The 21,140-nt window shown below is 42.4% G+C and overlaps 9 non-coding genes across 9 annotated transcripts; all 9 read right to left on the bottom strand.

Moving 5' to 3' along the window:
* Positions 1-187: 187 nt before the first annotated feature.
* On the bottom strand, positions 188-259 carry TRNAQ-CUG (transfer RNA glutamine (anticodon CUG)). Its single transcript has one exon. It is a non-coding gene; the product is annotated as a tRNA-Gln (tRNA).
* A 663-nt stretch (positions 260-922) lies between these two features.
* On the bottom strand, positions 923-1,004 carry TRNAS-UGA (transfer RNA serine (anticodon UGA)). The gene has a single exon. It is a non-coding gene; the product is annotated as a tRNA-Ser (tRNA).
* Positions 1,005-1,772: 768 nt separating this feature from the next.
* Positions 1,773-1,844, bottom strand: TRNAP-CGG (transfer RNA proline (anticodon CGG)). The gene has a single exon. It is a non-coding gene; the product is annotated as a tRNA-Pro (tRNA).
* Positions 1,845-2,503: 659 nt separating this feature from the next.
* TRNAS-UGA (transfer RNA serine (anticodon UGA)) lies at positions 2,504-2,585 on the bottom strand. The gene has a single exon. It is a non-coding gene; the product is annotated as a tRNA-Ser (tRNA).
* A 768-nt stretch (positions 2,586-3,353) lies between these two features.
* On the bottom strand, positions 3,354-3,425 carry TRNAQ-CUG (transfer RNA glutamine (anticodon CUG)). The gene has a single exon. It is a non-coding gene; the product is annotated as a tRNA-Gln (tRNA).
* Positions 3,426-4,076: 651 nt separating this feature from the next.
* Positions 4,077-4,158, bottom strand: TRNAS-UGA (transfer RNA serine (anticodon UGA)). The gene has a single exon. It is a non-coding gene; the product is annotated as a tRNA-Ser (tRNA).
* Positions 4,159-15,511: 11,353 nt separating this feature from the next.
* TRNAS-UGA (transfer RNA serine (anticodon UGA)) lies at positions 15,512-15,593 on the bottom strand. Its single transcript has one exon. It is a non-coding gene; the product is annotated as a tRNA-Ser (tRNA).
* Positions 15,594-16,368: 775 nt separating this feature from the next.
* Positions 16,369-16,440, bottom strand: TRNAQ-CUG (transfer RNA glutamine (anticodon CUG)). Its single transcript has one exon. It is a non-coding gene; the product is annotated as a tRNA-Gln (tRNA).
* Positions 16,441-17,104: 664 nt separating this feature from the next.
* Positions 17,105-17,186, bottom strand: TRNAS-UGA (transfer RNA serine (anticodon UGA)). The gene has a single exon. It is a non-coding gene; the product is annotated as a tRNA-Ser (tRNA).
* Positions 17,187-21,140: the final 3,954 nt, after the last annotated feature.

Here is a 21,140-nt window from a genome sequence, read left to right as displayed (position 1 = left end):
TTACATTATGGTAAATAATGAAATTTAACACTATATGCTAATTTTTTGAGAAGGACCTGTATGCTTGGAACATTGAAATCTTTTTTTGGCTTTTGGTATGTTGATTTTAACTTTCTCTTTTTATGTTAAACCTTGGGAACAGGAGAACACAGTGGAAAAATTGAAACATGTGTATGAAAAACTGCCCAGGTTCCACTGAGATTTGAACTCAGATCGCTGGATTCAGAGTCCAGAGTGCTCACCATTACACCATGGAACCACACACGAAAAAGACTTGGCTGCAGTTTTGTGTTCTGGAAAGCACAATTGAACTCATGAATCATGGTGAAAACAGGCTCTAAAGCTGTAGTGCAAATCTACAATTAATACACAATGGTAAATTAATATCTCCTAAACTTTTATTCCACAAGTGTGCCAAGGGTTCCACGATATCTCAGCAAGGACAGTTTTAAATGTTGATAAAAAGTGACTAGTAAAAAGAGTGCTAGATCTGTTACTTGGAAAAAGAGCAAGAAAAAAATTATTTGCAAAACTTATACTGTTAGAAAGCTGTTCATCCAGAAGTCGCTACAAATTTTTCATTGTGTGGTAAAAGGTTTCATCCAAGAGATAATTCAAGGTTGTTGCAAATCAAAGTGCATGTCCCAGTACATCTGCCACAACAATGGTCTGTGGCCGCTAGACAAAAGCGGGAGAAGCACCACTTACCTGGTGCCACACTCACGGTGCTTCTTTTGATTAGCGGCATGATGCACATGAGATGCAGCGCCAGATCGGCTTATGGAATGTACATCCAAAAATCTAATCAGTCTGATTCTTGAAAACCGTTCCAGAGTTTGCATATCACTGTCATGGCGGTAGACAAGGAAACGCGCAAATTAATCTACTCAGGTAATCAGTCAAAAAGCTTTAGGAATATATACGTAGTCGGCAGAATTTGAACCTGCGCGGGGAAACCCCAATGGATTTCAAGTCCATCGCCTTAACCACTCAGCCACGACTACTCAGACATTAACATTTGATGAGATTCACACACCTTTTCTTATAGCACCATGATCAAGATCAGTGATTATCCCTCTGGAAAATATCTCAGAAAATAGAAACAAAATTCTAGGTCCCAGTAAAAATGTAAAAATCTGATTTCGAGTCATCATCAATGGGAACCATGTACAGTTTAAGACTTTGACCTCTTCATAAGGTGGATATGGAGTGGGTCCATTCCAAAAACATCCTGAAAATTACTCTGAAAATGCTGAAAACACTGAACAAATTCATTTCCATGTAAAAAAAGACTTGCTGTTCATATGATCGGGCATTTGGCGTCTTTTAACCACATCAAGTTTCCAAAAATTCCAAGCGGTTAACTGAAATAAGCATATCTATCTTCTGGTATTTTTCATTTAGAAGTGCTCCATACTTATAATACAAGTCAATGGCTAGGTTAGAAACACTCCTTAAAGGTTCCTAAGTGACTTTTGGTGCATTTTGTGAGCTGCAAAGCAAAGCCTCAAAAACAGACTCAAAAGATGCCCAAAACAATTTTTAGAAAAACACCACCAAAAATGGTGGTGTTTTAAGTTTTATTAACCCTGCTTCATAGGTAGCTTTGGCCACAGAACTCACAGTGATCACTCCATGTATGCTTGGAACATTGAAATCTTTTTTTGGCTTTTGGTATGTTGATTTTAACTTTCTCTTTTTATGTTAAACCTTGGGAACAGGAGAACACAGTGTCAGTGGAAAAATTGAAACATGTGTACGAAAAACTGCCCAGGTTCCACTGAGATTTGAACTCAAATCGCTGGATTCCGAGTCCAGAGTGCTAACCATTACACCATGGAACCACACACAAAAAAGACTTGGCTGCAGTTTTGTGTTCTGGAAAAATAGAACTCATGAATCATGGTGAAAACAGGCTCTAAAGCTGTAGTGCAAATCTACAATTAATACACAATGGTAAATTAATATCCCCTAAACTTTTATTCCACAAGAGTGCCAAGGGTTCCACGATATCTCAGCAAGGACAGTTTTAAATGTTGATAAAAAGTGACTAGTAGAAAGAGTGCTAGATCTGTTACTTGGAAAAAGAGCAAGAAAAAAATTAATTGCAAAACTTATACTGTTAGAAAGCTGTTCATCCAAAAGTCGCTAAAAAATTTTCATTGTGTGGTAAAAGGTTTCATCCAAGAGATAATTCAACATTGTTGCAAATCAAAGTGCATGTCCCAGTACATCTGCCACAACAATGGTCTGTGGCCGCTAGACAAAAGAGGGAGAAGCACCACTTACCTGGTGCTACACTCACGGTGCTACTTTTGATTAGCGGCATGATGCACATGAGATGCAGCGCCAGATCGGCTTATGGAATGTACATCCAAAAATCTAATCAGTCTGATTCTTGAAAACCGTTCCAGAGTTTGCATATCACTGTCATGGCGGTAGACAAGGAAACGCGCAAATTAATCTACTCAGGTAATCAGTCAAAAAGCTTTAGGAACATATACGTAGTTGGCAGGATTGGAACCTGCGCGGGGAAACCCCAATGGATTTCAAGTCCATCGCCTTAGCCACTCGGCCACGACTACTCAGACATTAACATTTGATGAGATTCACACACCTTTTCTTATAGCACCATGATCAAGATCAGTGATTATCCCTCTGGAAAATATCTCAGAAAACAGAAACAAAATTCTAGGTCCCAGTAAAAATGTAAAAATCTGATTTCGAGTCATCATCAATGGGAACCATGTACAGTTTAAGACTTTGACCTCTTCATAAGGTGGATATGGAGTGGGTCCATTCCAAAAACATCCTGAAAATTACTCTGAAAATGCTGAAAACACTGAACAAAATCATTTCCATGTAAAAAAAAACTTGCTGTTCATATGATCGGGCTTTTGGCGTCTTTTAACCACATCAAGTTTCCAATAATTCCAAGTGGTTAACTGAAATAAGCATATCTATCTTCTGGTATTTTTCATTTAGAAGTGCTCCATACTTATAATACAAGTCAATGGCTAGGTTAGAAACACTCCTTAATGGTTCCTAAGTGACTTTTGGTGCATTTTGTGAGCTACAAAGAAAAGCCTCAAAAACAGACTCAAAAGATGCCCAAAACAATTTTTAGAAAAACACCACCAAAAATGGTGGTGTTTTAAGTTTCATTAATCCTGCTTCATAGGTAGCTTTGGCCACAGAACTCACAGTGATCACTCCATGTATGCTTGGAACATTGAAATCTTTTTTTGGCTTTTGGTATGTTGATTTTAACTTTCTCTTTTTATGTTAAACCTTGGAAACAGGAGAACACAGTGTCAGTGGAAAAATTGAAACATGTGTACGAAAAACTGCTCAGGTTCCACTGAAATTTGAACTCAGATCGCTGGATTCAGAGTCCAGAGTGCTAACCATTACACCATGGAACCACACACGAAAAAGACTTGGCTGCAGTTTTGTGTTCTGGAAAGCACAATTGAACTCATGAATCATGGTGAAAACAAGCTCTAAAGCTGTAGTGCAAATCTACAATTAATACACAATGGTAAATTAATATCTCCTAAACTTTTATTCCACAAGTGTGCCAAGGGTTCCACGATATCTCAGCAAGGACAGTTTTAAATGTTGATAAAAAGTGACTAGTAAAAAGAGTGCTAGATCTGTTACTTGGAAAAAGAGCAATTAAAAAATTAATTGCAAAACTTATACTGTTAGAAAGCTGTTCATCCAGAAGTCGCTAAAAAATTTTCATTGTGTGGTAAAAGGTTTCATCCAAGAGATAATTCAAGGTTGTTGCAAATCAAAGGACATCTGCCACAACAATGGTCTGTGGCCGCTAGACAAAAGCGGGAGAAGCACCACTTACCTGGTGCCACCCTCACGGTGCTTCTTTTGATTAGCGGCATGATGCACATGAGATGCAGCTCCAGATCGGCTTATGGAATGTACATCCAAAAATCTAATCAGTCTGATTCTTGAAAACCGTTCCATTGTTTGCATATCACTGTCATGGCGGTAGACAAGGAAGCGCGCAAATTAATCTACTCAGGTAATCAGTCAAAAAGCTTTATGAACATATACGTAGTCGGCAGGATTTGAACCTGCGCTTGGAAGCCCCAATGGATTTCAAGTCCATCACCTTAACCACTCGGCCACGACTACTCAGACATTAACATTTGATGAGATTCACACACCTTTTCTTATAGCACCATGATCAAGATCAGTGATTATCCCTCTGGAAAATATCTCAGAAAATAGAAACAAAATTCTAGGTCCCAGTAAAAATGTAAAAATCTGATTTTGAGTCATCATCAATGGGAACCATGTGCAGTTTAAGACTTTGACCTCTTCATAAGGTGGATATGGAGTGGGTCCATTCCAAAAACATCCTGAAAATTACTCTGAAAATGCTGAAAACACTGAACAAAATCATTTCCATGTAAAGCATTAAGCTACTTACTGGTAGCGGCGTTTCTTGGAGGCCCATGACAGCACGACAGAGAGAGGGGATCCGCCCATTAGGAACAGGAAACCTACAGATACAAAAGGGCGGTACCTCTCCCTTGCCTCAGTTGTATTTCAGAGTCTTAAGAGGACTACCGCGGTTAGTGGCACAAAAAATATACACTACATACAATTATATACAGATTATATACAAATTTCCAGCTATATATTTGGAACTGGTATCCTGAGTGAGATATATACATCTATAGGAAGTGCAACCCCCAGTGAATAGGGAGGGAACTAAGGGTGCTGTCATGGGCCTCCGAGAAACGCCGCTACCAGTAAGTAGCTTAATGCTTTACTCGGACTCCCATGACAGCACGACAGAGAGAATTACAGAGATGTAAGGTACCTTGGGGAGGGACTATGGCCTGTAGCACCCTTAACCCGAAAGTGAGATCAGAGGAAGCCCCCAAATCCAACCTATAGTGCTTAAAGAAGGTGGACGGGGACGACCATGTGGCCGCCTTACATATCTGGTCGATTGATACTCCAGATTTTTCCGCCCAGGATGTAGCCATGGCCCTGGTGGAATGCGCCCTCAGATTCTGCGGAGCCGGACCCCCACCTGCAGTATAAGCCAAAGAGATAGCCTCCCTAATCCACTTTGCTAATGTGTATTTTGATACCCTAAGTCCCTTTCTAGGATTTTGGAAAGATAAAAATAATGCATCATCTTTCTTCCATGTGTCGGTAACCGAGATGTATTCTAGCAGGCATCTCCTAACGTCTAATGTATGGAGTAGTTCTTCCTTAGGGTTAGCAGGATTAGGGAGGAAGGATGGTAAGATTATCTCTTGTGACCTGTGAAACCGTGATGATACTTTTGGTAAATAGGCTGGGTCCGGTCTGAGGATTACTCTGTCTGGTAGAAACTCTGTATAAGGGGATACCCTGGAGAGAGCTTGTATGTCTCCTACTCTACGGGCAGATGTAATTGCTACCAGAAATGCTGTCTTAAGGGATAGTGCCTTAATTGAAGCTGTTTGCAAAGCTTCAAATGGCTCTTTAGTCAATGCTGATAGGACTAAGTTGAGATCCCAAGGCATAGATCTATCTTTCTGAATGGGTCTAGATCTACTGGATGCCTTAATGAACCTTGAGATCCAGTAATTATTGGCAATGTTACAGGAGAATAGAGCCCCTAGGGCCGAGACCTGTACCTTTAGAGTACTAGTGGATAGACCTAGTTCTAAGCCTTTTTGCAGGAATTCTAAAATTTGTTTTACAGGTATTCCTTCTTCTAAATTGAAATCAGAAGAGGCCAGAAACTTTCGCCAGGTTCTAGCGTAGATTGTTGTGGTTATCTGCTTCCTACTTTTCATAAGGGTTTCAATCAAACTCGGGGAGAACCCTTTGTTTTTCAGTAACGCCCTTTCAAAATCCATGCCGTTAAATGAAGGTTCCTTACTTGCGGATGACTGATCGGCCCCTGGTAGAGCAAATCCGGAATCTCCGGAAGCACCCAGGGATCCTCCACTGACATGATCCTGAGCCAAGTGAACCAGGCCCTTCTGGGCCAGAATGGGGCAATCAATATAACCCTGGCTCGATCTTCCCTTATCTTCCTGACTACCAAGGGTAATAGGCCTAGTGGAGGAAATGCGTATGCCAGCTGAAAATCCCAATTTATCAGGAAAGCGTCTACGGCTAGAGGATTTTCCCTGGGACTTAGGGAACAGAATTTTTTTGTCTTCCGGTTGTCCCTGGTAGCAAATAGATCTACATCTGGATGTCCCCATTTGTGGACAATCTGATCGAACACGCAATTGTTTAGGGACCACTCCCCTTGTCTTAAGGTGTTGCGGCTTAGAAAGTCCGCTTTGACGTTTTCCTTTCCTCTTATGTGCAGTGCGGATAGGGATAAAAAGTGATTCTCTGCTGTCTGGAACAGACGATCCGCCACTCTCATCAGTGACTCGGAATGAGTTCCACCCTGATGATTTATGTACGCGACCGTCACCCGGTTGTCCGAAAGGATCTTGACATGATGACCCTGACACATCCAGGGAACCCCCACCGATAAGTTTTCACTGACTAGCCACCACCTAAGAGATGAGAGTGCTTTTGGACCTAAAGTAACCTGACTCTGCAGGGACCCCTGTAAGATTTTGTCATTAACCAGCACCTCAGCTTGTAATGGTCTGGTGTGGAATTGGGCCCAACGGACAGCGGGAATGCAGGAAGTTAAGGAACCCAATAGAGACATAGCCTGTCTAAGGGTCATGGATGGTTTGTCAATTGCCTTAGACACCTGTTGCTGAATATGTAAAGATTTGTCGAGTGGAAGACAACATTGTTGTGTCTCTGAGTTTAATGATAGTCCTAAGAATCTTTGTATTTTTTGAGGCTGTAAACGGGATTTCTCATAATTTATGATCCACCCCAGACGCTCCAGTCTGGATGTGGCTGTTTCTAGCTGAGACAGGCAATGGTCTGCTGAGCTCCCTACTATAAGGAAGTCATCCAAGTAGGGAATGATCAGGATGTCGGACTCTCGCAAGTGCGCCATAACCTCAGCCACTAGCTTTGTGAACACTCTAGGAGCTGCTGATAAGCCAAAGGGGAGCGCTCTGAACTGGAAATGGTGAATGCTACCCTCCATTGACACCGCTACTCTCAGGAATTTTTGGAAATCTTCATGTATTGGAACATGATAGTATGCATCTTTAAGATCTACAACTACCATAAAACAGTGATTAAACAATATCTTTATTGCTGAATTAACCGTTTCCATTTTGAAGGATTCATTAACCAGGAATTCATTAAGACGCTTTAGATTAATGATCGTTCTAAACGATCCATCTGGCTTTTTGATCAGAAAAAGCGGAGAATAAAATCCCCTTCCTTTTTCTGAATCTGGAATTTCCACCAATACATTCTTGGCGCATAAGTTCATGACTTCAGCCTCTAGGGCTGCTTGCTCCAGGGGGGAGGAACGATAAGGGGTTACTGTGAATTTATCCCGAGGCCAATGATTGAAGTCCAGCTTAAGACCTTTAGTAACAATGCCTCTGACCCATCTACTGTTCGTTATGTCAAGCCATGCTGAGGAGAATGCTGACAGTCTGCCCCCCACAGGGATTGCTAGTCATTGGTCTGGTTTTTTCTGATCCTTTGAGGAACGGCGAAACATATATCCCGTACCTCTACCGCGTCTGTCTTCCCATCTGAAAATCTCTCTAGTGGGAGAGGACCCGCGTTTCTTCCCACGACCAAATCTTCTTCGACTGAAGAGTCGGCGGTAGGATGCCGAGTACAGACTTGGGAACTTCTTATTATCATCGCTTGCCTTTTCCAGTAACTCGTCCAGCATTGGACCGAAGAGATACTGTCCCTCGCACGGAATGGCGCAGAGCTTAGTTCTGGAATGGATGTCCCCTGACCAGCACTTTAACCATAGGGCCCTGCGAGCCGCGTTAGATAGACCTGCTGCTCTGGCCGCCATTCTGACAGAGTCCACAGAAGCATCCGATAGGAAGGCTGCAGCATTCTGAATTGTCGGAAGCGCTTTCAAAATAGAATCTCTGGATGCCCCATCCTTCAGCTGAGACTCTAATTGATCTAGCCAGACCATTAATGATCTGGCTGTGCATGTTGTGGCCACTGCTGGTCTGAGGGATCCAGCCGCCATCTCCCAGGTACCTTTAAGAAAGATATCCGCCTTTCTGTCTAGGGGATCTTTGAGGGACCCCATATCCTCAAAGGGTAATGAGGCTTTCTTTGATGCCTTTGCTACGGCCGCGTCCAACCTCGGAGCTTTATCCCATGTCTCCACCACCGGATCATCAAAGGGATACCTTAGTTTTAAAGCTGGCGGTAAGGCCCCCTTTTTTTCAGGTTTTTTCCATTCACGGAGGATCAATTCTTTGATCTTCTCATTTACCGGAAAAGACCTATGTTTCTTACGATCTAACCCACTAAACATTAACTCCTGTTTGGAGGGCTGTGATTTGGGTTCCTCTATACCCATCGTGCCCCTAACTGATTTGACTACCTTGTCAATCTTATCTAAGGGTAGACAAAATCGTCCAGACTCTTCATCTGATGAAGAGGAGAAAGGACTAGAGAGATAAATATTTTCTTCTCTTTCCTCTTCTGATGAATTAGAGTCCACAGGGGTCCTATGCTTCGGGCCTTCCGCTTGGGATAGGGATCGTAATGACTCCATTACTTCCAGCCGGATCATTTCTTTTAAATTTGCCGTACTCACGGACTCTTCTGCTACCTGGGGGAGGACAATATAGGTGATAACTACTATCTGACCTAAGGTCACTTCCACCCAACCACTCCTGTAGACCTCACCGTCTGTTGTATACAGGGGGCACATAACTTTTTAGTACAGGAGTCGGGTAAGGGGACTCCACTGAGGGCACACTCCTTATGCTTGGATTTTTCCGTACTTTTCTTCCCCTGGAAAGATAAAGTATAAGGGGCCCGCGTCACAGAGTGAACTTTCACGTAGATCACTTACCCGTGCGCCCAAGTCAAATACCGGAATCCGAGGGGGTTCTTTCCTAGACGAAGCTCTGGATCCCTGTTCGGATGAGCTTTTCTGACTAGGTTGGTCGCCTCTATCCTTTTTGGGCTTCTGACGCATCTCGTCTGACAGCTGCTGCCGCTGCTGCTGCTGCTCACCACCACTCTCCATGACGGATTACGACCAAAAGCATGGTTCTGAAATTGTGACCTGCTTATATCCCCCTTGGATCCGGTCAGCAGATAGGCCAGCGCTATCCCTATTGGTTCCTGGACACAGCCAGGAGGGCAGAGGGCTGTATGATGAACCGGCGCTCAGATGCGATGGGCGCCGCCATCTTGGAACGCCCGCGCATGCGCAGACGCCCGGCGACCCGGAAGCGGCTACCAGACTCCGCCCCCCCACGTCACCGCACCCGGAAACGCTCCAGCACACGCTGAGAGCGGTGCAGGATGCCGGGGACGGATCGGCAGCGCTCCGGAGCTCGCCCACACATCGGAGCCCGGCACCCGCAGCCATGCCGCACCGCTGCACCACCAATGGGAATACTTACCTGCGCCGACGCTGATGGATGCAGGAAATCCTCCGGACTCCGCTCCCTGCTGCGAACACCACCGACGTGCAATCCAGCAAGGACCACCGTGGTGTCTCCAGGGATCTCCGCACCGGCCGAGGTAGGAGACCTCCCCGCTACCGTAATCGGCCGGCCGGCCTGGGCTCCTTCGTCTGTAGGCACCCGTCCCCTCAGGAACAGGAAACCAACTGAGGCAAGGGAGAGGTACCGCCCTTTTGTATCTGTAGGTTTCCTGTTCCTAATGGGCGGATCACCTCTCTCTGTCGTGCTGTCATGGGAGTCCGAGTAAAAAAAGACTTGCTGTTCATATGATCGGGCTTTTGGAGTCTTTTAACCACATCAAGTTTCCAAAAATTCCAAGCGGTTTTCTGAAATAAGCATATCTATCTTCTGGTATTTTTCATTTAGAAGTGCTCCATACTTATAATACAAGTCAATGGCTAGGTTAGAAACACTCCTTAATGGTTCCTAAGTGACTTTTGGTGCATTTTGGGAGCTGCAAAGAAAAGCCTCAAAAACAGACTCAAAAGATGCCCAAAACAATTTTTAGAAAAACACCACCAAAAATAGTGGTGTTTTAAGTTTCATTAATCCTGCTTCATAGGTAGCTTTGGCCACAGAACTCACAGTGATCACTCCATGTATGCTTGGAACATTGAAATCTTTTTTTGGCTTTTGGTATGTTGATTTTAACTTTCTCTTTTTATGTTAAACCTTGGGCACAGGAGAACACAGTGTCAGTGGAAAAATTGAAACATGTGTACAATAAACTGCCCAGGTTCCACTGAGATTTGAATTCAGATCGCTGGATTCAGAGTCCAGAGTGCTAACCATAACACCATGGAACCACACACGAAAAAGACTTGGCTGCAGTTTTGTGTTCTGGAAATCCCCTAACCAGGGATTCAAGCTTCAGGAGGCTAATTTGCATATTCCAGGTGCCTTCTGGGAGAAGCGAAGTCTCCCTAAGCTAGAAGATCGTTGGGTACAGCCGGGACCAGCTGCTTCGAAAGCATCACCAAACCAGGGATTCAAGCTTCAGGAGGCTAATTTGCATATTCCAGGTGCCTTCTGGGAGAAGCGAAGTCTCCCTAAGCTAGAAGATCGTTGGGTACAGCCGGGACCAGCTGCTTCGAAAGCATCACCAAACCAGGGATTCAAGCTTCAGGAGGCTAATTTGCATATTCCAGGTGCCTTCTGGGAGAAGCGAAGTCTCCCTAAGCTAGAAGATCGTTGGGTACAGCCGGGACCAGCTGCTTCGAAAGCATCACCAAATTTTTGCCTGTAGGACATTATTGCAAGAGAGCTTGGCTGAGTAGATTACACAAGAAGGAAAACACACAGCAAGTCAGCAGGATCTAGGAGCAACATGGCAGATGTGACAACCTACATGGTGAGCTGCAGCATGTGCTACATGTTCACAGATCGACCAGAAGAAGAATCCAATTTCACCTGTCAGAAGTGTAGACTAGTGGCCCTTTTAGAAGAAAAGGTGCGGGGTCTGGAAGAAAGAATAGCAACTTTGAAACTCATCAAAGAGAATGAAGACTTTCTAGACAGAACAGAAGCATCTCTACTGGTCACAGAAGGTGCAAAAAGTGTCAGAGAACCTCCAAAAGCAGATGAGTGGAAGCATGTGACCAAAAGAAGCAAGAAGACCATGGAGAAATCACCAACCACACAACTGAAGAACCGATATCAAATCTTTGTAGAGGATGAAGATGGCACACCTAAGAATGAAGCAATACCAGCAAGCAAAAAAGAAAAGGGCACACAGCAACAAGTGACAGCAAAAAGTACAGCCAAGAAGCAACGAAGAGTGGTGGTGGTGGGAGACTCACTACTGAGAGGCACAGAAGCAGCCATCTGCAGACCGGACATAACTGCAAGAGAAGTATGCTGCCTTCCAGGTGCGATGATCAAGGATGTGACCGATAGGATACCAAAGCTCTTCAGCTCCAAGGACGTCCACCCATTTCTTCTGATACATGTTGGCACCAATGACACGGCAAGGAAGGACCTACCGACAATCTGCAAGGACTTTGAAGAGTTGGGGAAGAAAGTAAAGGAACTGGATGCACAGGTAGTTTTTTCTTCTATCCTTCCAGTAGACGGGCATGGCACCAGGAGATGGAACAGGATCCTTGATGCAAACAACTGGCTAAGACGATGGTGCAGACAACAAGGATTTGGATTCCTGGACCACGGTGTGAATTACTGGTATGATGGACTCCTCGCCAGAGACGGACTACACCTCAACAAACCTGGGAAACACACATTCGCCAGAAGACTCGCTACACTCATCAGGAGGGCGTTAAACTAGAAGAAGAGGGGACGGGAAGAAAAACATTAGACTCGAACAAAGACGACCCAGGAAAACATACTCAGAAGGGAGGTAAGAACATTTCTAAAACAATCCACAGTGAGGAGATTGGAACAAAACAAAATCCTCTAAACTGCATGCTCGCAAACGCCAGAAGCCTGACAAACAAGATGGAAGAACTAGAAGCAGAAATATCTACAGGTAACTTTGACATAGTGGGAATAACCGAGACATGGTTAGATGAAAGCTATGACTGGGCAGTTAACTTACAGGGTTACAGTCTGTTTAGAAAGGATCGTAAAAATCGGAGAGGAGGAGGGGTTTGTCTCTATGTAAAGTCTTGTCTAAAGTCCACTTTAAGGGAGGATATTAGCGAAGGGAATGAGGATGTCGAGTCCATATGGGTTGAAATTCATGGAGGGAAAAATGGTAACAAAATTCTCATTGGGGTCTGTTACAAACCCCCAAATATAACAGAAAGCATGGAAAGTCTACTTCTAAAGCAGATAGATGAAGCTGCAACCCATAATGAGGTCCTGGTTATGGGGGACTTTAACTACCCGGATATTAACTGGGAAACAGAAACCTGTGAAACCCATAAAGGCAACAGGTTTCTGCTAATAACCAAGAAAAATTATCTTTCACAATTGGTGCAGAATCCAACCAGAGGAGCAGCACTTTTAGACCTAATACTATCTAATAGACCTGACAGAATAACAAATCTGCAGGTGGTTGGGCATTTAGGAAATAGCGACCACAATATTGTGCAGTTTCACCTGTCTTTCACTAGGGGGACTTGTCAGGGAGTCACAAAAACAATGAACTTTAGGAAGGCAAAGTTTGAACAGCTTAGAGATGCCCTTAATCTGGTAGACTGGGACAATATCCTCAGAAATGAGAATACAGATAATAAATGGGAAATGTTTAAGAACATCCTAAATAGGCAGTGTAAGCGGTTTATACCTTGTGGGAATAAAAGGACTAGAAATAGGAAAAACCCAATGTGGCTAAACAAAGAAGTAAGACAGGCAATTAACAGTAAAAAGAAAGCATTTGCACTACTAAAGCAGGATGGCACCATTGAAGCTCTAAAAAACTATAGGGAGAAAAATACTTTATCTAAAAAACTAATTAAAGCTGCCAAAAAGGAAACAGAGAAGCACATTGCTAAGGAGAGTAAAACTAATCCCAAACTGTTCTTCAACTATATCAATAGTAAAAGAATAAAAACTGAAAATGTAGGCCCCTTAAAAAATAGTGAGGAAAGAATGGTTGTAGATGACGAGGAAAAAGCTAACATATTAAACACCTTCTTCTCCACGGTATTCACGGTGGAAAATGAAATGCTAGGTGAAATCCCAAGAAACAATGAAAACCCTATATTAAGGGTCACCAATCTAACCCAAGAAGAGGTGCGAAACCGGCTAAATAAGATTAAAATAGATAAATCTCCGGGTCCGGATGGCATACACCCACGAGTACTAAGAGAACTAAGTAATGTAATAGATAAACCATTATTTCTTATTTTTAGGGACTCTATAGAGACAGGGTCTGTTCCGCAGGATTGGCGCATAGCAAATGTGGTGCCAATATTCAAAAAGGGCTCTAAAAGTGAACCTGGAAATTATAGGCCAGTAAGTCTAACCTCTATTGTTGGTAAAATATTTGAAGGGTTTCTGAGGGATGTTATTCTGGATTATCTCAATGAGAATAACTGTTTAACTCCATATCAGCATGGGTTTATGAGAAATCGCTCCTGTCAAACCAATCTAATCAGTTTTTATGAAGAGGTAAGCTATAGACTGGACCACGGTGAGTCATTGGACGTGGTATATCTCGATTTTTCCAAAGCGTTTGATACCGTGCCGCACAAGAGGTTGGTACACAAAATGAGAATGCTTGGTCTGGGGGAAAATGTGTGTAAATGGGTTAGTAACTGGCTTAGTGATAGAAAGCAGAGGGTGGTTATAAATGGTATAGTCTCTAACTGGGTCGCTGTGACCAGTGGGGTACCGCAGGGGTCAGTATTGGGACCTGTTCTCTTCAACATATTCATTAATGATCTGGTAGAAGGTTTACACAGTAAAATATCGATATTTGCAGATGATACAAAACTATGTAAAGCAGTTAATACAAGAGAAGATAGTATTCTGCTACAGATGGATCTGGATAAGTTGGAAACTTGGGCTGAAAGGTGGCAGATGAGGTTTAACAATGATAAATGTAAGGTTATACACATGGGAAGAAGGAATCAATATCACCATTACACACTGAACGGGAAACCACTGGGTAAATCTGACAGGGAGAAGGACTTGGGGATCCTAGTTAATGATAAACTTACCTGGAGCAGCCAGTGCCAGGCAGCAGCTGCCAAGGCAAACAGGATCATGGGGTGCATTAAAAGAGGTCTGGATACACATGATGAGAGCATTATACTGCCTCTGTACAAATCCCTAGTTAGACCGCACATGGAGTACTGTGTCCAGTTTTGGGCACCGGTGCTCAGGAAGGATATAATGGAACTAGAGAGAGTACAAAGGAGGGCAACAAAATTAATAAAGGGGATGGGAGAACTACAATACCCAGATAGATTAGCGAAATTAGGATTATTTAGTCTAGAAAAAAGACGACTGAGGGGCGATCTAATATCCATGTATAAGTATATAAGGGGACAATACAAATATCTCGCTGAGGATCTGTTTATACCAAGGAAGGTGACGGGCACAAGGGGGCATTCTTTGCGTCTGGAGGAGAGAAGGTTTTTCCACCAACATAGAAGAGGATTCTTTACTGTTAGGGCAGTGAGAATCTGGAATTGCTTGCCTGAGGAGGTGGTGATGGCGAACTCAGTCGAGGGGTTCAAGAGAGGCCTGGATGTCTTCCTGGAGCAGAACAATATTGTATCATACAATTATTAGGTTCTGTAGAAGGACGTAGATCTGGGTATTTATTATGATGGAATATAGGCTGAACTGGATGGACAAATGTCTTTTTTCGGCCTTACTAACTATGTTACTATGTTACTATGTAATGATGGTGAAAACAGGCTCTAAAGCTGTAGTGCAAATCTACAATTAATACACAATGGTAAATTAATATCTCCTAAACTTTTATTCCACAAGTGTGCCAAGGGTTCCACGATATCTCAGCAAGGACAGTTTTAAATGTTGATAAAAAGTGACTAGTAAAAAGAGTGCTAGATCTGTTACTTGGAAAAAGAGCAAGAAAAAAATTAATTGCAAAACTTATACTGTTAGAAAGCTGTTCATCCAGAAGTCGCTAAAAATTTTTCATTGTGTGGTAAAAGGTTTCATCCAAGAGATAATTCAAGGTTGTTGCAAATCAAAGTGCATGTCCCAGTACATCTGCCACAGCAATGGTCTGTGGCCGCTAGACAAAAGCGGGAGAAGCACTACTTACCTGGTGCCACACTCACGGTGCTTCTTTTGATTAGCGGCATGATGCACATGAGATGCAGCGCCAGATCGGCTTATGGAATGTACATCCAAAAATCTAATCAGTCTGATTCTTGAAAACCGTTCCAGAATTTGCATATCACTGTCATGGGGGTAGACAAGGAAACGCGCAAATTAATCTACTCAGGTAATCAGTCAAAAAGCTTTAGGAATATGTACGTAGTCGGCAGGATTTCAACCTGCGCAGGGAAACCCCAATGGATTTCAAGTCCATCGCCTTAACCACTCGGCCACGACTACTCAGACATTAACATTTGATGAGATTCACACACCTTTTCTTATTGCACCATGATCAAGATCAGTGATTATCCCTCTGGAAAATATCTCAGAAAATAGAAACAAAATTCTAGGTCCCAGTAAAAATGTAAAAATCTGATTTTGAGTCATCATCAATGGGAACCATGTACAGTTTAAGACTTTGACCTCTTCATAAGATGGATATGGAGTGGGTCCATTCCAAAAACATCCTGAAAATTACTCTGAAAATGCTGAAAACACTGAACAAATTCATTTCCATGTAAAAAAAGACTTGCTGTTCATATGATCAGGCTTTTGGCGTCTTTTAACCACATCAAGTTTCCAAAAATTCCAAGCGGTTAACTGAAATAAGCATATCTATCTTCTGGTATTTTTCATTTAGAAGTGCTCCATACTTATAATACAAGTCAATGGCTAGGTTAGAAACACTCCTTAAAGGTTCCTAAGTGACTTTTGGTGCATTTTGGGAGCTGCAAAGAAAAGGAAAAGCCTCAAAAACAGACTCAAAAGGTGCCCAAAACAATTTTTAGAAAAACACCACCAAAAATGGTGGTGTTTTAAGTTTCATTAATCCTGCTTCATAGGTAGCTTTGGCCACAGAACTCACAGTGATCACTCCATGTATGCTTGGAACATTGAAATCTTTTTTTTGGCTTTTGGTATGTTGATTTTAACTTTCTCTTTTTATGTTAAACCTTGGGAACAGGAGAACACAGTGTCAGTGGAAAAATTGAAACCTGTGTACGAAAAACTGCCCAGGTTCCACTGAGATTTGAACTCAGATCGCTGGATTCAGAGTCCAGAGTGCTAACCATTACACCATGGAACCACACACAAAGAAGACTTGGCTGCAGTTTTGTGTTCTGGAAAGCACAATTGAACTCATGAATCATGGTGAAAACAGGCTCTAAAGCTGTAGTGCAAATCTACAATTAATACTCAATGGTAAATTAATATCTCCTAAACTTTTATTCCACAAGTGTGCCAAGGGTTCCACGATATCTCAGCAAGGACAGTTTTAAATGTTGATAAAAAGTGACTAGTAAAAAGAGTGCTAGATCTGTTACTTGGAAAAAGAGCAAGAAAAAAATTAATTGCAAAACTTATACTGTTAGAAAGCTGTTCATCCAGAAGTCGCTAAAAAATTTTCATTGTGTGGTAAAAGGTTTCATCCAAGAGATAATTCAAGGTTGTTGCAAATCAAAGTGCATGTCCCAGTACATCTGCCACAACAATGGCCTGTGGCCGCTAGACAAAAGCGGGAGAAGCACCACTTACCTGGTGCCACACTCACGGTGCTTCTTTTGATTAGCGGCATGATGCACATGAGATGCAGCGCCAGATCAGCTTATGGAATGTACATCCAAAAATCTAATCAGTCTGATTCTTGAAAACCGTTCCAGAGTTTGCATATCACTGTCATGGGGGGTAGACAAGGAAACGCGCAAATTAATCTACTCAGGTAATCAGTCAAAAAGCTTTAGGAACATATACGTAGTCAGCAGGATTTGAACCTGCGCGAGGAAACCCCAATGGATTTCAAGTCCATCGCCTTAACCACTCGGCCACGACTACTCAGACATTAACATTTGATGAGATTCACACACCTTTTCTTACAGCACCATGATCAAGATCAGTGATTAACCCTCTGGAAAATATCTCAGAAAATAGAAACAAAATTCTAGGTCCCAGTAAAAATTTAAAAATCTGATTTCGAGTCATCATCAATGGAAACCATGTACAGTTTAAGACTTTGACCTCTTCATAAGGTGGATATGGAGTGGGTCCATTCCAAAAACATCCTGAAAATTACTCTGAAAATGCTGAAAACACTGAACAAATTCATTTCCATGTAAAAAAAGACTTGCTGTTCATATGATCGGGCTTTTGGCGTCTTTTAACCACATCAAGTTTCCAAAAATTCCAAGCAGTTAACTGAAATAAGCATATCTATCTTCTGGTATTTTTCATTTAGAAGTGCTCCATACTTATAATACAAGTCAATGGCTAGGTTAGAAACACTCCTTAAAGGTTCCTAAGTGACTTTTGGTGCATTTTGTGAGCTGCAAAGCAAAGCCTCAAAAACAGACTCAAAAGATGCCCAAAACAATTTTTAGAAAAACACCACCAAAAATGGTGGTGTTTTAAGTTTCATTAACCCTGCTTCATAGGTAGCTTTGGCCACAGAACTCACAGTGATCACTCCATGTATGCTTGGAATATTGAAATCTTTTTTTGGCTTTTGGTATGTTGATTTTAACTTTCTCTTTTTATGTTAAACCTTGGGCACAGGAGAACACAGTGTCAGTGGAAAAATTGAAACATGTGTACGAAAAACTGCCCAGGTTCCACTGAGATTTGAACTCAGATCGCTGGATTCAGAGTCGAGAGTGCTAACCATTACACTATGGAACCACACACAAAGAACTGTAGAGAAGAATCAAAGCTAGCACTCAATCAGTACAGTCCACGGTGCTAGTGAACGGGATGTTGAATCCCATACGTCATAAAGTCAGCAAAAAATCACTGCACTCGTATAGTTTTCAGATGCATAAATTCAAAAGTTTATTCAATTGGGAAAAGGGGAGATATCAGGCGAATTGACGTTTCGGCCAGCCCGTGGCCTTGTTCACAAAACTGCTGTAACAAGCAAGAAGACAAAACAACACTATAAGCGGGTCAATATATACATATATACAAATATAAAAAGAGGACAAAGAATCCATATCAAAGTCAATAAGTTGCCGATGGACATATTATGTAATGATCAAGACATATTGTATAAAGCTGGAATGTACAAAAAAGTGGAATGTACAAAAAGAGAGAGAGAAAATTATAATGGCTTTGCAAAAACCGGTACTGGAGGAAGAAAGACATACCCTGTTGGAACTCTGTTGCATATAAAGAAGAATCCTTTACTTTATGTTGAGTCATATATAATGGTATGGCGATATACCTAAAGAGAACAATATAGCATGAAATAGCAGCTAGGGTCCTATATACCCAGGTAGAGGGCCAACAAGGAACGGGCATCCCCTTAATAGTAACTAAATGTTGCTTAAGTACCCTGTATAGTGCCCAGTTTAGTGTATTACAAGTGCAAATCAAGATACTGACCCAGCTGGAACGCTAGACAACATATGCCCATGCATAAAAATCGTATCTGCGGCCGGACCCAATCCTGTGGCTGAAACATACGTATATATGAGGATGAGGCATAAAATCTGTATACTAACGGGATAGTAAACCATGAAGACATAGAACTACCTGTCTTGTGGACACAGTGGGCAAAATTATATATCAGGTACTGGTCGTCCCGTATATTCTGATATGTCCTCACGATCACATACAAATATAAAGTTGTGGGTAGAACAGACAAACCTTGTGGCCGAAACATATATATATATGAGGACAAGGCATAAAATCTGTATACTAACGGGATAGTAAAACATGAAGACATAGTAGTACCTGGCTTGTGGATACAGTGGGCAAGATTATATACCAGGTACTGGTCGTCCCGTATGTTCTGATATGTCTTCAAGGTCACATAGACATATAGCGCTATGGGCAGAACAGAGTGGAGAATACACGTTGGATCAAGCTTTGTATAGGGAATAGTCAGTATGGTAGTAATATTCGTGGCATTACTAAATACCTGTATTAAGTAGGTATGCAAGGGACCCAGTGTATTCATAGAGATGACCCCCCTTGAGGATATGATATGCTGCCAGTAGGTAAAAAGATGTCGTCCCTGCTAGGGGAGAGGAAAATACACGCTATAGAAACCTCTCATAGTAAATGGGACACTTATCTGAAGGTGGTGCTGTAGTCTCACGTTTCCGTGGTGCAGGCAGGGCATAGGCGTTGGTGGCGTAGTGGAGGAGGCCGACACAATCCTGTGTCTAGGCAATGGAACCGCTCAGTGAGGCGCATGGTGTCCGGTGTTATATCCAAATCCCCGGCCGGTCATGTGACCGGAAGTATCAGGGGACGCCGGCGCCTGCGCAGGAGTTACCTCATCACTTGCTGAGGTGTGCAGGTCGGCGCTTGCGCACTTGACCGCACATCAAGCGCCCGTGTACAGTACCTGCGTCCACATGTGGGAGACTAAAATGCGGCGCCTGTGCAGGGCATGTCAGGCCGAGTGCGCGTGTGTAGATCGGAAGGGCAGTGTCAGAGCGTTATGCTAAGCTGCCCCATTCATCAGATAGGTCGGCGCCTGTGCACACCGCACCCGGTAGAGTGAATTGAACTGGATGCAGAGATCCAGCACCTAAGTGTCCCAGTAGCCGCCCATGTTATCGTTAAGGTGTCAAGAGGTGCCCCCAAGAATGCCTATGCTCAAGTAGTCTAATCTCTGGTTACATCTAGTCCAAAATCAAGGGGAAAAGGCAAAGAAAATTAGACAATAATCGGCAATCTTACATCTAGGACCACCCTTAATAGATATTGGGAGGCTAAAATATATATGTCCACAATCAATACAATGAAAACATTTATAATGGTAGGAGTCCAAACGAAAAGAAATAAAAGAAAGAAATGAAATAATAGAAATGAAAGGAAAAAATGGGGGATAAAGCAAATAAAGAAAATAATATATTGACTGGTAAAATTAACTGTTAATGTTCGGATATAGAGAAAGTTACGGGTAAAGGACCATGCAGAAAAATTGAAAAAAATGAAAATAAGATAAAACGAAAAAATAAAAAAATAATGAAAAAATAATGAAAAAATAATAAAAATAAAAAAATAAAAAATAAAAAATAAAGAATAAAAAATAATAAAAATGAAAAAATGGGAACTAATATAAGGAAACTTATAGAGGGGACTACTGGGGTATGCGTCTTACCATCCAAAACGCGTTTATCATAGAGGTCGGTTGTGCAAAGATTCAATTGGCCTATATGGGAGAAAAATTAAGTTAGCCAGTCTATCTCGCGGTTTAGGCCACGTGGATGTAAAGTGTCCAGTGTGTAGATCCAATAAGTCTCACGCTGTTTTAATAATTTAACATGATTCCCTCCTCGTCTAGGACGAGGGACCTTTTCTATAACTTGGAATCTTAGTTGTGCTATGTTGTGGTTGGCTTCTTTGAAGTGAAGGGGGAGGGGGAGCCATACTTTACCGCAACGAATAGTTGATTTATGGTTAGAGATGCGGTCCCTGACAGCTTGGGTGGTCTCCCCTACGTAAAGTAACCCGCAAGGACACTTAATGATATATACCACAAAGTTTGTGTCACATGTGTAATAGTCCTTGATTTTATAAGATTTCCCTGTCCTTGGGTGTACCACTTCATTGCCCTTAATTACATTAGAGCAGCTCATACACCCCAGACACGGGAAGGTCCCTGTACGTTTCTGGCCTGAGAGCGTACCATGTGTCAGTGTTTTTGTGGGCCCAGATCCGCTTTAACAACCCCATCCTTTATGTTCTTGGGCCTCCTAGTACACATCAGGGGGGTTCCTTGAATATGGGGATGGTGGGATATGCTTTATTCAGGAGTGGCCAGTGTGCCCTGATTAGATT

This window comes from Ranitomeya imitator, chromosome 9, assembly GCF_032444005.1.
Source record: "Ranitomeya imitator isolate aRanImi1 chromosome 9, aRanImi1.pri, whole genome shotgun sequence".
NCBI classification, from domain to species: Eukaryota; Metazoa; Chordata; class Amphibia; order Anura; family Dendrobatidae; genus Ranitomeya; species Ranitomeya imitator.
This window is presented reverse-complemented; position numbering and strand designations above follow the sequence as displayed.